Genomic DNA, 20,052 nt, shown 5'->3' on the forward strand with positions numbered 1-20,052 from the left:
TAACTGTCGATTTCCTAAAAGAGCTTCATCTTCACCTACTTTCAGATCACACCTCTTTGACGTTGTAATTTCTTGCTTTAACGCAGCCAGCTCTTTTTCATAACGCATTTTAGTTTCGTTATTTGCTCTCATAGAATTTAAATACTGTAACCGTTGATCTCGTTTCAGATTTTCATTTTGATTTTTTAAAAATGCATTAGTGTATGCTAGTTTTTCAGACAATTTTTTGTTTAAATCTTCTAGTTTAGCCTTTACTTCATCACAGTCTTTGTGATATTCCAAAAATAGTTTACAATGGTTTTTGATTACAGTTAACGCTTCGATTCTTTTTTGATCATCAATTGTTTGGGCGTGCAAATCTGCAATTTTAGATTTATAATTTATAGTTGCTTCCCTGCTCTCAGATAATTTTTCGTAATAGACTGACAAATCGTATTTCATATTTTTCATAACTCTCTCCTGTACAGCGTATTTATTATTCGCTTCACATAACTCAGTTACTAATATCTTTATATCTTCTTGGAATCGACGATTTTTTCTATTTAAATGTCTTACAATATAACTATTTTCCTCTTGAATGCGGTTTAATTCAAAAATCTCTGTTTTTAATTTCTTTATGATGGTGTCTTTCTGAGATATTTCCTGAATCGCATTAAATAACTCTCCATCAATATCTAGCCATATTCCTTTAAACTCTTTGCTTAATCTTGCTTTATTACTATTAAACATTCTCTTAGGTTTTGTTAACCAATTAATAAATATATTTGCTCGAGACATTTTTCTTTTATTCGCTGTAACAGGTACACAACGAAAGATAGAAAAAATATAATGAATGAAACAATATCAAAAATTCAAATGTAGAATAATTCTGTTGCACGGTAACCAAATTATTTTATTTACAATAAATCATAAAATTATTGTTAACTCCGGGTGCAAACATTTCGTTAAAATATGAGGGTTATGTTTTTTCAAGGTCCGATCGGTCTCGAATTTAAAACCACAGTGAAAATAAAAAATTTTTTATTTGTAACAAGTACTTACTTACATAGTTACGCTATTTCTCTACATAGTCGCCACTCCGATTTAGACATTTGTCGTAGCGTGGTACCAACTTTCCAATACCTTCGTCATGGAATGGAGCCGCCTGTGTTTTCAGCCATGTTTCTACGCTGGTCTGCAGCTCGATGTCTGTGCCAATATGTTATCCTCCTAGCCAGCGTTTCATGTGAGCAAAGAGGGAAAATCGGATGGAGCCAAGGCCGGGCTGTATGGTGGGTGATCAAACACTTCCCAACGAAAACGCTGCAGGAGCTTCTTTGTTACAGCTGCAGTATACGGCCGAGAAAGACAATGCCTGATGACAACATTCCTCACCGCTTATTCTGAATTGCCCTTCGTAGACGTGGAAGAGTCACGCAGTATGAGGCTCCAGTGATGGTCGTGCCACGTTCCATGAATACCACCAACAGAACTCCATTCCGGTCGCAGAACACAGTAGCCAAACACTTTCTGTTGGAGAAGGTTCGCTTGAACTTTTTTAGTTTGGATTGTTCTTTTGTTTCATCAGTTTCAAAATGGACCCATGTCTCGTCCCCTGTGACAATTTTGTTCAAAAAATCTTCTCCTTCATTGTGGTAGCGCTGGAGAAACGTTAGGGAGGCGTCCAATCTCATTGTTTTGTGATGGTCGGACAGCATCTTGGGAACCCATCTCGCATACAGTTTGCGGTACCAGTGATGGTCGTGCCACGTTCCATGAATACCACCAACAGAACTCCATTCCGGTCGCAGAACACAGTAGCCAAACACTTTCTGTTGGAGAAGGTTCGCTTGAATTTTTTTAGTTTGGATTGTTCTTTTGTTTCATCAGTTTTAAAATGGACCCATGTCTCGTCCCCTGTGACAATTTTGTTCAAAAAATCTTCTCCTTCATTGTGGTAGCGCTGGAGAAACGTTAGGGAGGCGTCCATTCTCATTGTTTTGTGATGGTCGGACAGCATCTTGGGAACCCATCTCGCATACAGTTTGCGGTACTGAAGTCTCTCACTCACAATGGTGTAGAGAGCTGACCTTGAAATTTCAGAAAACGAATCACTCAATGCAGAAATTGTGAACCAACAATTTTCTCCATACGGAAAAGGCATTATCCATAAGGAATTTCTTTCTCTTGGTCAAAAACTGTCAACAGGATGTTCTATTGTGAAGTTTTGAAGCGGTTACGTGAAAACATTAGGCGCAAACGTTCAGATCTGTGGGGTAACAACAGCTGGGTTCTGCACCATGACAACGCACCCGCGCACATATCGCTAGCCATTTGGAATTTCTTGGCTTCCAAAAAGACAGTAGTGATTCCCCACCCAGCCTATTCGTCTGACCATGCCCCGTGCGACTTTTTTCTCTTACCGAAAATAAAATTTCAATCGAAAGGCCGTCGTTTTAACACAATTGAGGAAATTCAGGAAGAAACTCAGAACGTGCTTTGAACACTTACACCTGCAGACTTCCAGGGATGCATGGAATCATAGGAAAAACACTGGGATCACTGTATCGAAGCCCAAGGGGATTACTTTGAAGGGAGACAGTGGAAATTATAAGTTATGGTAAGGTATTTTATTTTTATGGTAAAATTCCCGGAACTTTTGGGAAGCACCTCGTGTGTGTATATATATATATATATATATACTAGGTGGCTGAAAAGTAACTTACAAACCCTTAATTTTTTTATAATTGAAATTACTGTATGTAGTTTGGGGGATTCTTCCTTGTTCTACAGGGCTACTTCAATGAATGTATATTTCACACTTTTTCCGGGCAGCAGTTGGTGAGGAGCAACCCAAAAATTTCAAATGTGACCAATGATCATTTGATATATCATTTTAGAGAGCTTGATGAGACGAGAACAAATGATTGATTGATTTTGGAACAAATTTTGCTGTCCCACGTTTCATACCCTAAACATCTGAAAAAATTTCATAACATGGCCAATTGATATCCCAACAATCAGAGAGACTTCTCTGATTGTGATTCGACAATCATTCATTATCATTTCTTTCACTTTTTCCACGTTTTCATCGGTTGTTGATGTGCTGGGGTGTCCGGGGCGCTCATCTTCTAAACTTCATGACCTTTTTGGAAACGCTTACACCACTCATAAATGCTTACTTTACTCATAGCAAACTCATCAAAAGCAATATTTAACATTTTTAAAACATTGCTACAATTTAATTCATTCTTAAAGCAAAATTTAGATTCATTCCTAATAACATAGGTGCATTTGTAAGTTGTTTCAATGAAATTATAGCGAAATGTTGACAATGTTTAATGTTGACAATGTTTTTTGGAATACTTTTAAACAATCATTGGGGTCTTTATTTGAAGCTGTATCCTGTTTGTCAAACAAAAAACTCAGTACCCTCCAAACAGCTTAGTTTATAAACATTTATGGCATATTGTGTCTGATGAAAGAGTTTAGCGAGTAATGGTTTATTTCTTGGAAGTTACGGAGTCACTTCCAAGAAATAAACCATTATTAAAATGGGACCAAACTCTATGACCAAAACTATTAAAACTCTACGACCAAACCAATATAAAATGGGACCAAACTCTCACCAAAAAATATGTAAAAATTTAAAAACATTAATGATACTAATGAACCATAAAAACTGCCCCTTATTCTTGCATGCTTATAATTAATGATTTTTTAATGACATTTTTAATTAACTCCTTTGTTTAATTGTATTAGACAGCATCTTCCTCAATACTTTTAAATATTAAAAAAAACTTTATGAAATAATGTGCTTCTTCTTTCTAATGCCAATGAATGAATAAAAACAACAAAGGAAAAATATATTACCCTTTAAAACAAGTAATTTTATTTAATTTTTTTTACTACTCAGAAAGATATCATACATTTAAAGTTTGCTCAATAAATGGGTAAAACATATATGAGTTATCTAAAATCTATATTTTTACCAAATTTTACCCTTAATGAAGCACACTAAAGTGCAGCAAACGATTTTATAATCCGTGTTGTAGAGACCAATCTCCCTGGTTTAGCCGACTTGAAACTGCCACAGATGCATACCCAATATGCATACATATTTCAATAATCCAAATGATGTCACTATTTCATACAGCATAGAACATAAAATTTCAAGAAGTTAAGAAGATTTCACTAATAATAAAAGGATGGAATACATGAACCTGGCCTTGCATACTGTCATCAATCACTACAAACCTCTTTGGGCACATCCTCATGTTTTTTCATTGAACATGTGGGCCCATCTCTGATCATTGCTATTATGTATCGTATTTTATTTATGCCTCACATGATACATAAATCTACTTCACAGATCTATTGATCAATTCTGTAATACTGCACGTAACTACAGTCAAAATAAATAAATTTCACTTGATCTTGTAATTGGTTGAGAGCATTAAGTTAATTAAATTGCTTAACACTAACTAACAGTCTAAACATAAAAAAAGTTCAATGTAATGGTATCTGTGGTTTGCCAATGAATGAAGCAAGGTACATTATAAATTTTAATTACATCAAATATATATATATATATATATATATATAATATACAGTATTATACTTCAAAAAAACTGTATTTGTTTTTGAGGAATTATCAAATCTCAATAACTTCTATCAAGTAATACATTACTTATATCAAGCTATAAATAAATACTTACCATGTGACTTGTATCAACACACTGAAATAATGTGGTAGCAGCAGGAAAAACAAGTTTACCAGATGGACCATACAGCTCATAAGAAGTGATACCCCACGTTGCAAGCCTTTTATGTTCCAATATAAGCTGTTCTTCATGAGAGTATCTGCTACCAAAATTGAAGTGAAAAAACTAGATGCCACTGTATCCCCTATCTGTCTGAAAAACAAAATAAACTAACATACAATAAATTATCTGGTTTTAATAATTATATTAAAAAATGTAACTGTGTTTTAAATTCTTCTTTAATATTGACTTTGAAGTTAAAACCAAATGAAAAACAAGTACAATTAACTTATGAACTCTTAATCTGTCACTAACTAAATTAATTTGAAAAGAACATACGTTTTTAAAAACCATTACTTTTTACTTATGCGTTTCTTAAATGAGCTGATTTTAAAAAGGTTATATTGTATCTGTTAAATTTAGCTTTCTTTAAAATAAATAAAAATCAAAATAAAAGCGAATTTTATGAATGCAAGGAGGAAAAACATGCTTTTGGTAAAAATAAAATAAAAAAAGGACTCACAAAAAAACATACAAGACTGCTGCAGTACAAAAGCTAAGATCTTTGGAATCCAATATTATACTGTACATTCTTTTGTTGCACCTGAAGTTTTCAACAATTTTTTTATTTATTTTACATTAAAATACTTTTATTATTAAAATAACATCAGTATAATATATCATTTCGATTCTTATTATTTATTTAATAATAAAAAAAATTTCAAAATTTAGACACTTAACTTTTTTTTAAATATTCGTAATTTTTAAGATGCTATAAAAAATAAAAACCACACAAAACCAATCCATTAAGTAATCTAATAAGATTAACAACTGAACAGTATAAAGTATAGAAACTCCTTTAATAAAGTTTCTTAAGAACTTGAAAAATTCTTAAAAAATTAATTTCAGTTGGTTTCAATCTTTCATGTGTATAAAAAGGCAAATAAATTAAACAAAAGTAATATTTAAATACTGTAAAAGTAAAGTGTATATATATATTTTTTACTTTTACAGTACATATATATAAATATATATGTTTAAAGTACAGTAAATTTTCAAACTCAATCAAATGTAAAATAAACAAATGTTCAGTATCATCTGCCTGTGTAATATAGCAGATTCCTTATCTGGAAATTATTTCATTCCAAACCCTGTAAATCAGTTCTGCATCTGTCCACTATTCATTTGAATCTGCAGCTTGCCTAGAGTAAGGAAAAGGTGGAACAAACCCTTCCTTCATAAAACAATCAAATCATATGTATCCTCATTTTTACAGGACCTCATTTTTGCAACTTTTTATAAAGGGTTAATGTACAGAAATGAAGCTTTTACACAAACAAGATAAAGTAAAAATTGGGGTTCAATATTACAAAAAAAAGTTAGGTTTGTGAGCCCAGTATCATGATTTGATTAATTTGGGTGTAGAAAAAAATGTGACAATAAAACCTGTAAAACACAGATTTGAATATGAAAATAAACAATTGAAGGTGTAACAATAGATAATGAAAGAATCAACAAACAATGAAAAGGCATACAGATTCATCAAACAAGTCAAGTGACTGATATCTGGGAACTCAATCCATATTTTTTTAGAAAGGCAAAGGTCACGATTTGAAAGGAGAGCAAAAGAGAAGCAATGTATATAAATTTATTACAAATACAGTAAACAAAGTGTGAACCATGAAGATAAAAAGAAAGAATCATACACAAGACTACGCAAAAGACCTGACAGTCATCAAAAAAGGTTGGATGGAAAGATTACAGCACAAGAGAAATATCAGCCTAAACGTGGTAGCAAAAACAAAGCAACCTGATGAGGAAATAATCATCAAATATATTGAAGAAAAACATGGTATAAAGTACTGAAAAAAAGAAATATATAATTTATATATATATAATTTTGATTGTATACATAAACAAAAGTTCCTGTGATTTAAAAGGAGGTGAAGGATTCACTTTCATATTATAAATTATGTTACTACCTCTGTAAATATTTCCCTGGAAAAGATGAAAAGGTATTGAAAGATATAATAGTGAAATAACTGTTTGAATTTTGTTATCCACAGTGGAAAGTATTTATAAATATAAAACAAATAAAAAATCTCCTAGGTGCACTTTGAAGAAAAAAACTTTAGCTGAGTTTGAACTAGTTTTTTGCTTTTAATTAAGCATCTTCAGAAACTATCAGAATCTGTTACTGGGAGTACTTAGTATTTTCGTATAACTGTATAGAAACCAGTACTGTTTGGAACTGGTTTCTAAGTCTACATTTTTTGAACAGAAGTTTTTTGTGGAAGTTTAAGATTACAGCAGCCAAGTTGTAAATCTCAAATAAGCTGCATCACATACCCAAACACATAAATACACTCACTGCTCCAAGTGGAAGTCTCTGAAAAATTTTCATTTACAGCAAAAGGTAGGTCAGTCAGGTGAAATTTCTAAATTTTCATCTTAAATTAAAGTATATGAGGTTAATTTTAAAAATTCTTCTATACTGAGATTACCAAATATTAAGGAAGAATGAAATAAGTAATGTACCATTTTAGTTAAGTTTTGTAGATGATAAAGTACTGTATAAGCTATTTACACTGTAATAAAATTTTATATACATAATTACCACCTGTTACAGGAATGTCTGTCTGATAAAGCATTTAATAGCAAAACACATTAAATTCATAATTTGAATTAACAAAGCATGCATCATATTTGGCACTTGTCGATAAGCATCTTTCTAATTTATTACTCAGTTAGCTGGATGCCATCTATTTTTTACCAGTTTCCCCGTTTTTTTGTCAAAACTGCCATTACAAACTTAAATAACCTAAAAAAACTTCGATTTTTAAAATTATATAATGTTAATTAGAAGAGATTAGCAGGCAATATGTAATGTTTAGTTAGTTATGTTGTCAACATACAAACTTCAATTTAAGGAATCATTAGTTAGGTATCAACATAACCTAATCCTTAATTCACTAGCCAACCTCATCTAATTAACATTAAATATACAAATTACTTACAGCACTTGGGAGAAATAATAAGTTATCAAACATTTTAGAGTTTCATTTTTTTTTTTTATCAGTGCGCATATTAAAAAATAAATAATGTGGGACGCTAACTGACAAGGACTGCATATTTTAATATTAGAGGGCTGATGGATTCAAATTATCTGAAACGTCTTACATGTCTGAAATTTTTGAACATTTTGTGTTTCCAATAATAAGTGGGATTGGAATACCACAACATAAAAACAGTAAAAATAATGAAATAACAAATTATATGGACCTTTGCATCTTCACCGGATACATCAGCATAAAGAAGTGTTGTTTCACAACTACTTGATGGTGTACTAAGGAAAAATATATGTGTGCGACCAACACTTGAGTGTACAAAACTGTATGAAAGTTGGTACAACAGTTGATAAGGATGACAATTCTTGTCTAAGTTCACAAACAATTGCTTTCAATTCAGTCAAAGATTTTTTTCTATTTTTTGGCCCTCTGTCCTCCATTACAGACTGCAACAAAGAAATAATTTTAAAAATGTTTTTAAATGTTATGAGGATTTAAATACTTATTAGATATATTAAATAAAACTTATCACACTGTTATTTACAGTTTATAACAAACAGATTCTATGACAAGTTAAAACTCAATACAAGGTCTTGCCATAACAGCTGGGGTGACTAATCTACATAGTGCTATTTACTGAGCTCCAATGATCAAAGCAACAAGTGACACAGGTGTTATAAATCATGGCTAAATAATTCTGTGTTCAAAGAATTAGAATAAAAAAAATAAGACAATTGTTAATTGTTATATTACATTTTTATATAAACACTAATTTTACATCTCATAAGACTAAAAATATACATTCAAGTTCTTGCATGTGTACATGTGCACAAACAGGCATACATATACACAAACACACACACACACACACACACACACACACACACACACACACACACACACACACACACACACACACACACACACACACACACACACACACACACACACATCAGCAGAGAGATGGTACTCCATTCAAAAAGCACCAGGAAATGATTGAATAATACAAATTAGAATAAATGCAATATAGTGCAAGTGATGTATAAAAATGTTATAACCACTAACAGCTTTAAACGAAATACTATGACTTTGAAAGTCCTCCTCGTAGAAAAATAATCAATACTTTGTAATGTACATAAAGATAAATAAATTAACATTAACTCATAATATACATACATATATATTAAACTCATATATACAATCACTGAAAAAATAATTAAAAATAAAATCTAAATATAAATAATTCATTTCTAGCATTTACACCTAGATTCCACATTATAAACAAAATAAACTGTATAAGCAATTATGATCTCTGTAAAATCACTCATAACCATATTTATACTCAGAAAATATGCAATTTAAAATATTTGGTGGGAACACGCATGTATTAAGTAACAGTAATTGCAAAATTATTAAATATAGTAAAATTTGTAGCTAAGAAAACATAAAAATGTTAAATATTTAGAAATAATGAATTGGCCCTATCTTAAAAACACATACAAATATAATGAATGATTACTATAAATTTATGTACTACCAAATTAATTACTACAACTGCAAACTAACTCTACAATGTATATGAAAAAAATTCAAGATAGAACAAGCTTTATAACAACTTTCCAATGTGTTTTCAGCCAAGGTTCTACGCACACAGTTTGCGGTACTCAAGTCGAATATAAACATTTTTAAAGAAATTGTTTAATTTATACTTTTTGTTTATAACTTTTAATTTATAAAGTTTTTTTGTTTAAGTAAAATTGTAAATAAATAATTATCAAAGGATGTTGAATAAAAACTATTGTCTAAAGTAATACTCAAAAAAAAAAAAACATTACAATTAAATATCAAACATAATTATTTAATAATCATCATCAGGAAATTATAATATTACAACGATAATAGACATATTTCTTGATTGTAGTTGTACAAATTCTCCATTTTAATTTAAATTATTACAGTCCAGGATAGGATTACAGATGAATCTTCATTATACACAATTGTAAACAAAATTTATATACTTTAATAAAGTAAAAATCTGAAGTAGTTACGTCTTGTAGATAATCTAATACAATAAACAATTTTTTTAAGTAATCACTCTAATATTCAAGATGTAATGTAGTATTGAAGATCTATTAGCATGAATTTTTATTATAAGTAATATATTCCACTGTTAATTTAAAATTATATACAATCTTTGAATGGCTATGTTTTAGGAGACATCTCCAGTGGTCTTCCCCATATGTATATGGGAACTGCTACTATTCCGTGCCGGTTCCAATAAAGACTGATTTTGTGAAGCACGTGCTGCAGAAGAGGAGTTATCATTATCTTCCTTTACATCAACTAAATTATCATTGAATACCTGTTTCGTGTCGTCGTTAAGTGGGAATATTTTCCCGATTCCAGCTGAAGAGCAACTGTCTCGAGTCATCTTGGTAGTATCAACAAATTCTGGCAAAGAAAGACATTTACATAATGGCTCGACTTGGAGTATAGGAGCTGTACGTTCGTAATACGGTGGAAGAGATCTAACAGAATTCAATTCGTCTGATTTTGGCTCCCGTGATATCTCGACACCAAAAATATCTCTATTTTGAAAATTATCGTTCAATTTTCGAAACTCATATTCACAACTTAGAATTTTATTACTTATCGACAGCATTTTATCTTCATCATTCTTTTTCTCCTGTTCAAAAGTATTAGTATCTTCATCAAGGTTTAACTGTCGATTTCCTAAAAGAGCTTCATCTTCACCTACTTTCAGATCACACCTCTTTGACGTTGTAATTTCTTGCTTTAACGCAGCCAGCTCTTTTTCATAACGCATTTTAGTTTCGTTATTTGCTCTCATAGAATTTAAATACTGTAACCGTTGATCTCGTTTCAGATTTTCATTTTGATTTTTTAAAAATGCATTAGTGTATGCTAGTTTTTCAGACAATTTTTTGTTTAAATCTTCTAGTTTAGCCTTTACTTCATCACAGTCTTTGTGATATTCCAAAAATAGTTTACAATGGTTTTTGATTACAGTTAACGCTTCGATTCTTTTTTGATCATCAATTGTTTGGGCGTGCAAATCTGCAATTTTAGATTTATAATTTATAGTTGCTTCCCTGCTCTCAGATAATTTTTCGTAATAGACTGACAAATCGTATTTCATATTTTTCATAACTCTCTCCTGTACAGCGTATTTATTATTCGCTTCACATAACTCAGTTACTAATATCTTTATATCTTCTTGGAATCGACGATTTTTTCTATTTAAATGTCTTACAATATAACTATTTTCCTCTTGAATGCGGTTTAATTCAAAAATCTCTGTTTTTAATTTCTTTATGATGGTGTCTTTCTGAGATATTTCCTGAATCGCATTAAATAACTCTCCATCAATATCTAGCCATATTCCTTTAAACTCTTTGCTTAATCTTGCTTTATTACTATTAAACATTCTCTTAGGTTTTGTTAACCAATTAATAAATATATTTGCTCGAGACATTTTTCTTTTATTCGCTGTAACAGGTACACAACGAAAGATAGAAAAAATATAATGAATGAAACAATATCAAAAATTCAAATGTAGAATAATTCTGTTGCACGGTAACCAAATTATTTTATTTACAATAAATCATAAAATTATTGTTAACTCCGGGTGCAAACATTTCGTTAAAATATGAGGGTTATGTTTTTTCAAGGTCCGATCGGTCTCGAATTTAAAACCACAGTGAAAATAAAAAATTTTTTATTTGTAACAAGTACTTACTTACATAGTTACGCTATTTCTCTACATAGTCGCCACTCCGATTTAGACATTTGTCGTAGCGTGGTACCAACTTTCCAATACCTTCGTCATGGAATGGAGCCGCCTGTGTTTTCAGCCATGTTTCTACGCTGGTCTGCAGCTCGATGTCTGTGCCAATATGTTATCCTCCTAGCCAGCGTTTCATGTGAGCAAAGAGGGAAAATCGGATGGAGCCAAGGCCGGGCTGTATGGTGGGTGATCAAACACTTCCCAACGAAAACGCTGCAGGAGCTTCTTTGTTACAGCTGCAGTATACGGCCGAGAAAGACAATGCCTGATGACAACATTCCTCACCGCTTATTCTGAATTGCCCTTCGTAGACGTGGAAGAGTCACGCAGTATGAGGCTCCAGTGATGGTCGTGCCACGTTCCATGAATACCACCAACAGAACTCCATTCCGGTCGCAGAACACAGTAGCCAAACACTTTCTGTTGGAGAAGGTTCGCTTGAACTTTTTTAGTTTGGATTGTTCTTTTGTTTCATCAGTTTCAAAATGGACCCATGTCTCGTCCCCTGTGACAATTTTGTTCAAAAAATCTTCTCCTTCATTGTGGTAGCGCTGGAGAAACGTTAGGGAGGCGTCCAATCTCATTGTTTTGTGATGGTCGGACAGCATCTTGGGAACCCATCTCGCATACAGTTTGCGGTACCAGTGATGGTCGTGCCACGTTCCATGAATACCACCAACAGAACTCCATTCCGGTCGCAGAACACAGTAGCCAAACACTTTCTGTTGGAGAAGGTTCGCTTGAATTTTTTTAGTTTGGATTGTTCTTTTGTTTCATCAGTTTTAAAATGGACCCATGTCTCGTCCCCTGTGACAATTTTGTTCAAAAAATCTTCTCCTTCATTGTGGTAGCGCTGGAGAAACGTTAGGGAGGCGTCCATTCTCATTGTTTTGTGATGGTCGGACAGCATCTTGGGAACCCATCTCGCATACAGTTTGCGGTACTGAAGTCTCTCACTCACAATGGTGTAGAGAGCTGACCTTGAAATTTCAGAAAACGAATCACTCAATGCAGAAATTGTGAACCAACAATTTTCTCCATACGGAAAAGGCATTATCCATAAGGAATTTCTTTCTCTTGGTCAAAAACTGTCAACAGGATGTTCTATTGTGAAGTTTTGAAGCGGTTACGTGAAAACATTAGGCGCAAACGTTCAGATCTGTGGGGTAACAACAGCTGGGTTCTGCACCATGACAACGCACCCGCGCACATATCGCTAGCCATTTGGAATTTCTTGGCTTCCAAAAAGACAGTAGTGATTCCCCACCCAGCCTATTCGTCTGACCATGCCCCGTGCGACTTTTTTCTCTTACCGAAAATAAAATTTCAATCGAAAGGCCGTCGTTTTAACACAATTGAGGAAATTCAGGAAGAAACTCAGAACGTGCTTTGAACACTTACACCTGCAGACTTCCAGGGATGCATGGAATCATAGGAAAAACACTGGGATCACTGTATCGAAGCCCAAGGGGATTACTTTGAAGGGAGACAGTGGAAATTATAAGTTATGGTAAGGTATTTTATTTTTATGGTAAAATTCCCGGAACTTTTGGGAAGCACCTCGTGTGTGTATATATATATATATATATATACTAGGTGGCTGAAAAGTAACTTACAAACCCTTAATTTTTTTATAATTGAAATTACTGTATGTAGTTTGGGGGATTCTTCCTTGTTCTACAGGGCTACTTCAATGAATGTATATTTCACACTTTTTCCGGGCAGCAGTTGGTGAGGAGCAACCCAAAAATTTCAAATGTGACCAATGATCATTTGATATATCATTTTAGAGAGCTTGATGAGACGAGAACAAATGATTGATTGATTTTGGAACAAATTTTGCTGTCCCACGTTTCATACCCTAAACATCTGAAAAAATTTCATAACATGGCCAATTGATATCCCAACAATCAGAGAGACTTCTCTGATTGTGATTCGACAATCATTCATTATCATTTCTTTCACTTTTTCCACGTTTTCATCGGTTGTTGATGTGCTGGGGTGTCCGGGGCGCTCATCTTCTAAACTTCATGACCTTTTTGGAAACGCTTACACCACTCATAAATGCTTACTTTACTCATAGCAAACTCATCAAAAGCAATATTTAACATTTTTAAAACATTGCTACAATTTAATTCATTCTTAAAGCAAAATTTAGATTCATTCCTAATAACATAGGTGCATTTGTAAGTTGTTTCAATGAAATTATAGCGAAATGTTGACAATGTTTAATGTTGACAATGTTTTTTGGAATACTTTTAAACAATCATTGGGGTCTTTATTTGAAGCTGTATCCTGTTTGTCAAACAAAAAACTCAGTACCCTCCAAACAGCTTAGTTTATAAACATTTATGGCATATTGTGTCTGATGAAAGAGTTTAGCGAGTAATGGTTTATTTCTTGGAAGTTACGGAGTCACTTCCAAGAAATAAACCATTATTAAAATGGGACCAAACTCTATGACCAAAACTATTAAAACTCTACGACCAAACCAATATAAAATGGGACCAAACTCTCACCAAAAAATATGTAAAAATTTAAAAACATTAATGATACTAATGAACCATAAAAACTGCCCCTTATTCTTGCATGCTTATAATTAATGATTTTTTAATGACATTTTTAATTAACTCCTTTGTTTAATTGTATTAGACAGCATCTTCCTCAATACTTTTAAATATTAAAAAAAACTTTATGAAATAATGTGCTTCTTCTTTCTAATGCCAATGAATGAATAAAAACAACAAAGGAAAAATATATTACCCTTTAAAACAAGTAATTTTATTTAATTTTTTTTACTACTCAGAAAGATATCATACATTTAAAGTTTGCTCAATAAATGGGTAAAACATATATGAGTTATCTAAAATCTATATTTTTACCAAATTTTACCCTTAATGAAGCACACTAAAGTGCAGCAAACGATTTTATAATCCGTGTTGTAGAGACCAATCTCCCTGGTTTAGCCGACTTGAAACTGCCACAGATGCATACCCAATATGCATACATATTTCAATAATCCAAATGATGTCACTATTTCATACAGCATAGAACATAAAATTTCAAGAAGTTAAGAAGATTTCACTAATAATAAAAGGATGGAATACATGAACCTGGCCTTGCATACTGTCATCAATCACTACAAACCTCTTTGGGCACATCCTCATGTTTTTTCATTGAACATGTGGGCCCATCTCTGATCATTGCTATTATGTATCGTATTTTATTTATGCCTCACATGATACATAAATCTACTTCACAGATCTATTGATCAATTCTGTAATACTGCACGTAACTACAGTCAAAATAAATAAATTTCACTTGATCTTGTAATTGGTTGAGAGCATTAAGTTAATTAAATTGCTTAACACTAACTAACAGTCTAAACATAAAAAAAGTTCAATGTAATGGTATCTGTGGTTTGCCAATGAATGAAGCAAGGTACATTATAAATTTTAATTACATCAAATATATATATATATATATATATATATAATATACAGTATTATACTTCAAAAAAACTGTATTTGTTTTTGAGGAATTATCAAATCTCAATAACTTCTATCAAGTAATACATTACTTATATCAAGCTATAAATAAATACTTACCATGTGACTTGTATCAACACACTGAAATAATGTGGTAGCAGCAGGAAAAACAAGTTTACCAGATGGACCATACAGCTCATAAGAAGTGATACCCCACGTTGCAAGCCTTTTATGTTCCAATATAAGCTGTTCTTCATGAGAGTATCTGCTACCAAAATTGAAGTGAAAAAACTAGATGCCACTGTATCCCCTATCTGTCTGAAAAACAAAATAAACTAACATACAATAAATTATCTGGTTTTAATAATTATATTAAAAAATGTAACTGTGTTTTAAATTCTTCTTTAATATTGACTTTGAAGTTAAAACCAAATGAAAAACAAGTACAATTAACTTATGAACTCTTAATCTGTCACTAACTAAATTAATTTGAAAAGAACATACGTTTTTAAAAACCATTACTTTTTACTTATGCGTTTCTTAAATGAGCTGATTTTAAAAAGGTTATATTGTATCTGTTAAATTTAGCTTTCTTTAAAATAAATAAAAATCAAAATAAAAGCGAATTTTATGAATGCAAGGAGGAAAAACATGCTTTTGGTAAAAATAAAATAAAAAAAGGACTCACAAAAAAACATACAAGACTGCTGCAGTACAAAAGCTAAGATCTTTGGAATCCAATATTATACTGTACATTCTTTTGTTGCACCTGAAGTTTTCAACAATTTTTTTATTTATTTTACATTAAAATACTTTTATTATTAAAATAACATCAGTATAATATATCATTTCGATTCTTATTATTTATTTAATAATAAAAAAAATTTCAAAATTTAGACACTTAACTTTTTTTTAAATATTCGTAATTTTTAAGATGCTATAAAAAATAAAAACCACACAAAACCAATCCATTAAGTAATCTAATAAGATTAACAACTGAACAGTATAAAGTATAGAAACTCCTTTAATAAAGTTTCTTAAGAACTTGAAAAATTCTTAAAAAATTAATTTCAGTTGGTTTCAATCTTTCATGTGTATAAAAAGGCAAATAAATTAAACAAAAGTAATATTTAAATACTGTAAAAGTAAAGTGTATATATATATTTTTTACTTTTACAGTACATATATATAAATATATATGTTTAAAGTACAGTAAATTTTCAAACTCAATCAAATGTAAAATAAACAAATGTTCAGTATCATCTGCCTGTGTAATATAGCAGATTCCTTATCTGGAAATTATTTCATTCCAAACCCTGTAAATCAGTTCTGCATCTGTCCACTATTCATTTGAATCTGCAGCTTGCCTAGAGTAAGGAAAAGGTGGAACAAACCCTTCCTTCATAAAACAATCAAATCATATGTATCCTCATTTTTACAGGACCTCATTTTTGCAACTTTTTATAAAGGGTTAATGTACAGAAATGAAGCTTTTACACAAACAAGATAAAGTAAAAATTGGGGTTCAATATTACAAAAAAAAGTTAGGTTTGTGAGCCCAGTATCATGATTTGATTAATTTGGGTGTAGAAAAAAATGTGACAATAAAACCTGTAAAACACAGATTTGAATATGAAAATAAACAATTGAAGGTGTAACAATAGATAATGAAAGAAATCAACAAACAATGAAAAGGCATACAGATTCATCAAACAAGTCAAGTGACTGATATCTGGGAACTCAATCCATATTTTTTTAGAAAGGCAAAGGTCACGATTTGAAAGGAGAGCAAAAGAGAAGCAATGTATATAAATTTATTACAAATACAGTAAACAAAGTGTGAACCATGAAGATAAAAAGAAAGAATCATACACAAGACTACGCAAAAGACCTGACAGTCATCAAAAAAGGTTGGATGGAAAGATTACAGCACAAGAGAAATATCAGCCTAAACGTGGTAGCAAAAACAAAGCAACCTGATGAGGAAATAATCATCAAATATATTGAAGAAAAACATGGTATAAAGTACTGAAAAAAAGAAATATATAATTTATATATATATAATTTTGATTGTATACATAAACAAAAGTTCCTGTGATTTAAAAGGAGGTGAAGGATTCACTTTCATATTATAAATTATGTTACTACCTCTGTAAATATTTCCCTGGAAAAGATGAAAAGGTATTGAAAGATATAATAGTGAAATAACTGTTTGAATTTTGTTATCCACAGTGGAAAGTATTTATAAATATAAAACAAATAAAAAATCTCCTAGGTGCACTTTGAAGAAAAAAACTTTAGCTGAGTTTGAACTAGTTTTTTGCTTTTAATTAAGCATCTTCAGAAACTATCAGAATCTGTTACTGGGAGTACTTAGTATTTTCGTATAACTGTATAGAAACCAGTACTGTTTGGAACTGGTTTCTAAGTCTAAATTTTTTGAACAGAAGTTTTTTGTGGAAGTTTAAGATTACAGCAGCCAAGTTGTAAATCTCAAATAAGCTGCATCACATACCCAAACACATAAATACACTCACTGCTCCAAGTGGAAGTCTCTGAAAAATTTTCATTTACAGCAAAAGGTAGGTCAGTCAGGTGAAATATCAAAATTTTCATCTTAAATTAAAGTATATGAGGTTAATTTTAAAAATTCTTCTATACTGAGATTACCAAATATTAAGGAAGAATGAAATAAGTAATGTACCATTTTAGTTAAGTTTTGTAGATGATAAAGTACTGTATAAGCTATTTACACTGTAATAAAATTTTATATACATAATTACCACCTGTTACAGGAATGTCTGTCTGATAAAGCATTTAATAGCAAAACACATTAAATTCATAATTTGAATTAACAAAGCATGCATCATATTTGGCACTTGTCGATAAGCATCTTTCTAATTTATTACTCAGTTAGCTGGATGCCATCTATTTTTTACCAGTTTCCCCCTTTTTTTGTCAAAACTGCCATTACAAACTAAATTAACCTCAAAAAACTTCGATTTTTAAAATTATATAATGTTAATTAGAAGAGATTAGCAGGCAATATGTAATGTTTAGTTAGTTATGTTGTCAACATACAAACTTCAATTTAAGGAATCATTAGTTAGGTATCAACATAACCTAATCCTTAATTCACTAGCCAACCTCATCTAATTAACATTAAATATACAAATTACTTACAGCACTTGGGAGAAATAATAAGTTTTCAAACATTTTAGAGTTTCATTTTTTTTTTTTATCAGTGCGCATATTAAATAATAAATAATGTGGGACGCTAACTGACAAGGACTGCATATTTTAATATTAGAGGGCTGATGGATTCAAATTATCTGAAACGTCTTACATGTCTGAAATTTTTGAACATTTTGTGTTTCCAATAATAAGTGGGATTGGAATACCACAACATAAAAACAGTAAAAATAATGAAATAACAAATTATATGGACCTTTGCATCTTCACCGGATACATCAGCATAAAGAAGTGTTGTTTCACAACTACTTGATGGTGTACTAAGGAAAAATATATGTGTGCGACCAACACTTGAGTGTACAAAACTGTATGAAAGTTGGTACAACAGTTGATAAGGATGACAATTCTTGTCTAAGTTCACAAACAATTGCTTTCAATTCAGTCAAAGTTTTTTTTCTATTTTTTGGCCCTCTGTCCTCCATTACAGACTGCAACAAAGAAATAATTTTAAAAATGTTTTTAAATGTTATGAGGATTTAAATACTTATTAGATATATTAAATAAAACTTATCACACTGTTATTTACAGTTTATAACAAACAGATTCTAAGACAAGTTAAAACTCAATACAAGGTCTTGCCATAACAGCTGGGGTGACTAATCTACATAGTGCTATTTACTGAGCTCCAATGATCAAAGCAACAAGTGACACAGGTGTTATAAATCATGGATAAATAATTCTGTGTTCAAAGAATTAGAATAAAAAAAATAAGACAATTGTTAATTGTTATATTACATTTTTATATAAACACTAATTTTACATCTCATAAGACTAAAAATATACATTCAAGTTCTTGCATGTGTACATGTGCACAAACAGGCATACATATACACAAACACACACACACACACACACACACACACACATCAGCAGAGAGATGGTACTCCATTCAAAAAGCACCAGGAAATGATTGAATAATACAAATTAGAATAAATGCAATATAGTGCAAGTGATGTATAAAAATGTTATAAACACTAACAGCTTTAAACGAAATACTATGACTTTGAAAGTCCTCCTCGTAGAAAAATAATCAATACTTTGTAATGTACATAAAGATAAATAAATTAACATTAACTCATAATATACATACATATATATTAAACTCATATATACAATCACTGAAAAAATAATTAAAAATAAAATCTAAATATAAATAATTCATTTCTAGCATTTACACCTAGATTCCACATTATAAACAAAATAAACTGTATAAGCAATTATGATCTCTGTAAAATCACTCATAACCATATTTATACTCAGAAAATATGCAATTTAAAATATTTGGTGGGAACACGCATGTATTAAATAACAGTAATTGCAAAATTATTAAATATAGTAAAATTTGTAGCTAAGAAAACATAAAAATGTTAAATATTTAGAAATAATGAATTGGCCCTATCTTAAAAACACATACAAATATAATGAATGATTACTATAAATTTATGTACTACCAAATTAATTACTACAACTGCAAACTAACTCTACAATGTATATGAAAAAAATTCAAGATAGAACAAGCTTTATAACAACTTTCCAATAGAATGGAGCCGCCTGTGTTTTCAGCCAAGGTTCTACGCACACAGTTTGCGGTACTCAAGTCGAATATAAACATTTTTAAAGAAATTGTTTAATTTATACTTTTTGTTTATTACTTTTAATTTATAAAGTTTTTTTGTTTAAGTAAAATTGTAAAT

Source organism: Lycorma delicatula, chromosome 5 (assembly GCF_047948215.1).
Source record: "Lycorma delicatula isolate Av1 chromosome 5, ASM4794821v1, whole genome shotgun sequence".
NCBI classification, from domain to species: domain Eukaryota; kingdom Metazoa; phylum Arthropoda; class Insecta; order Hemiptera; family Fulgoridae; genus Lycorma; species Lycorma delicatula.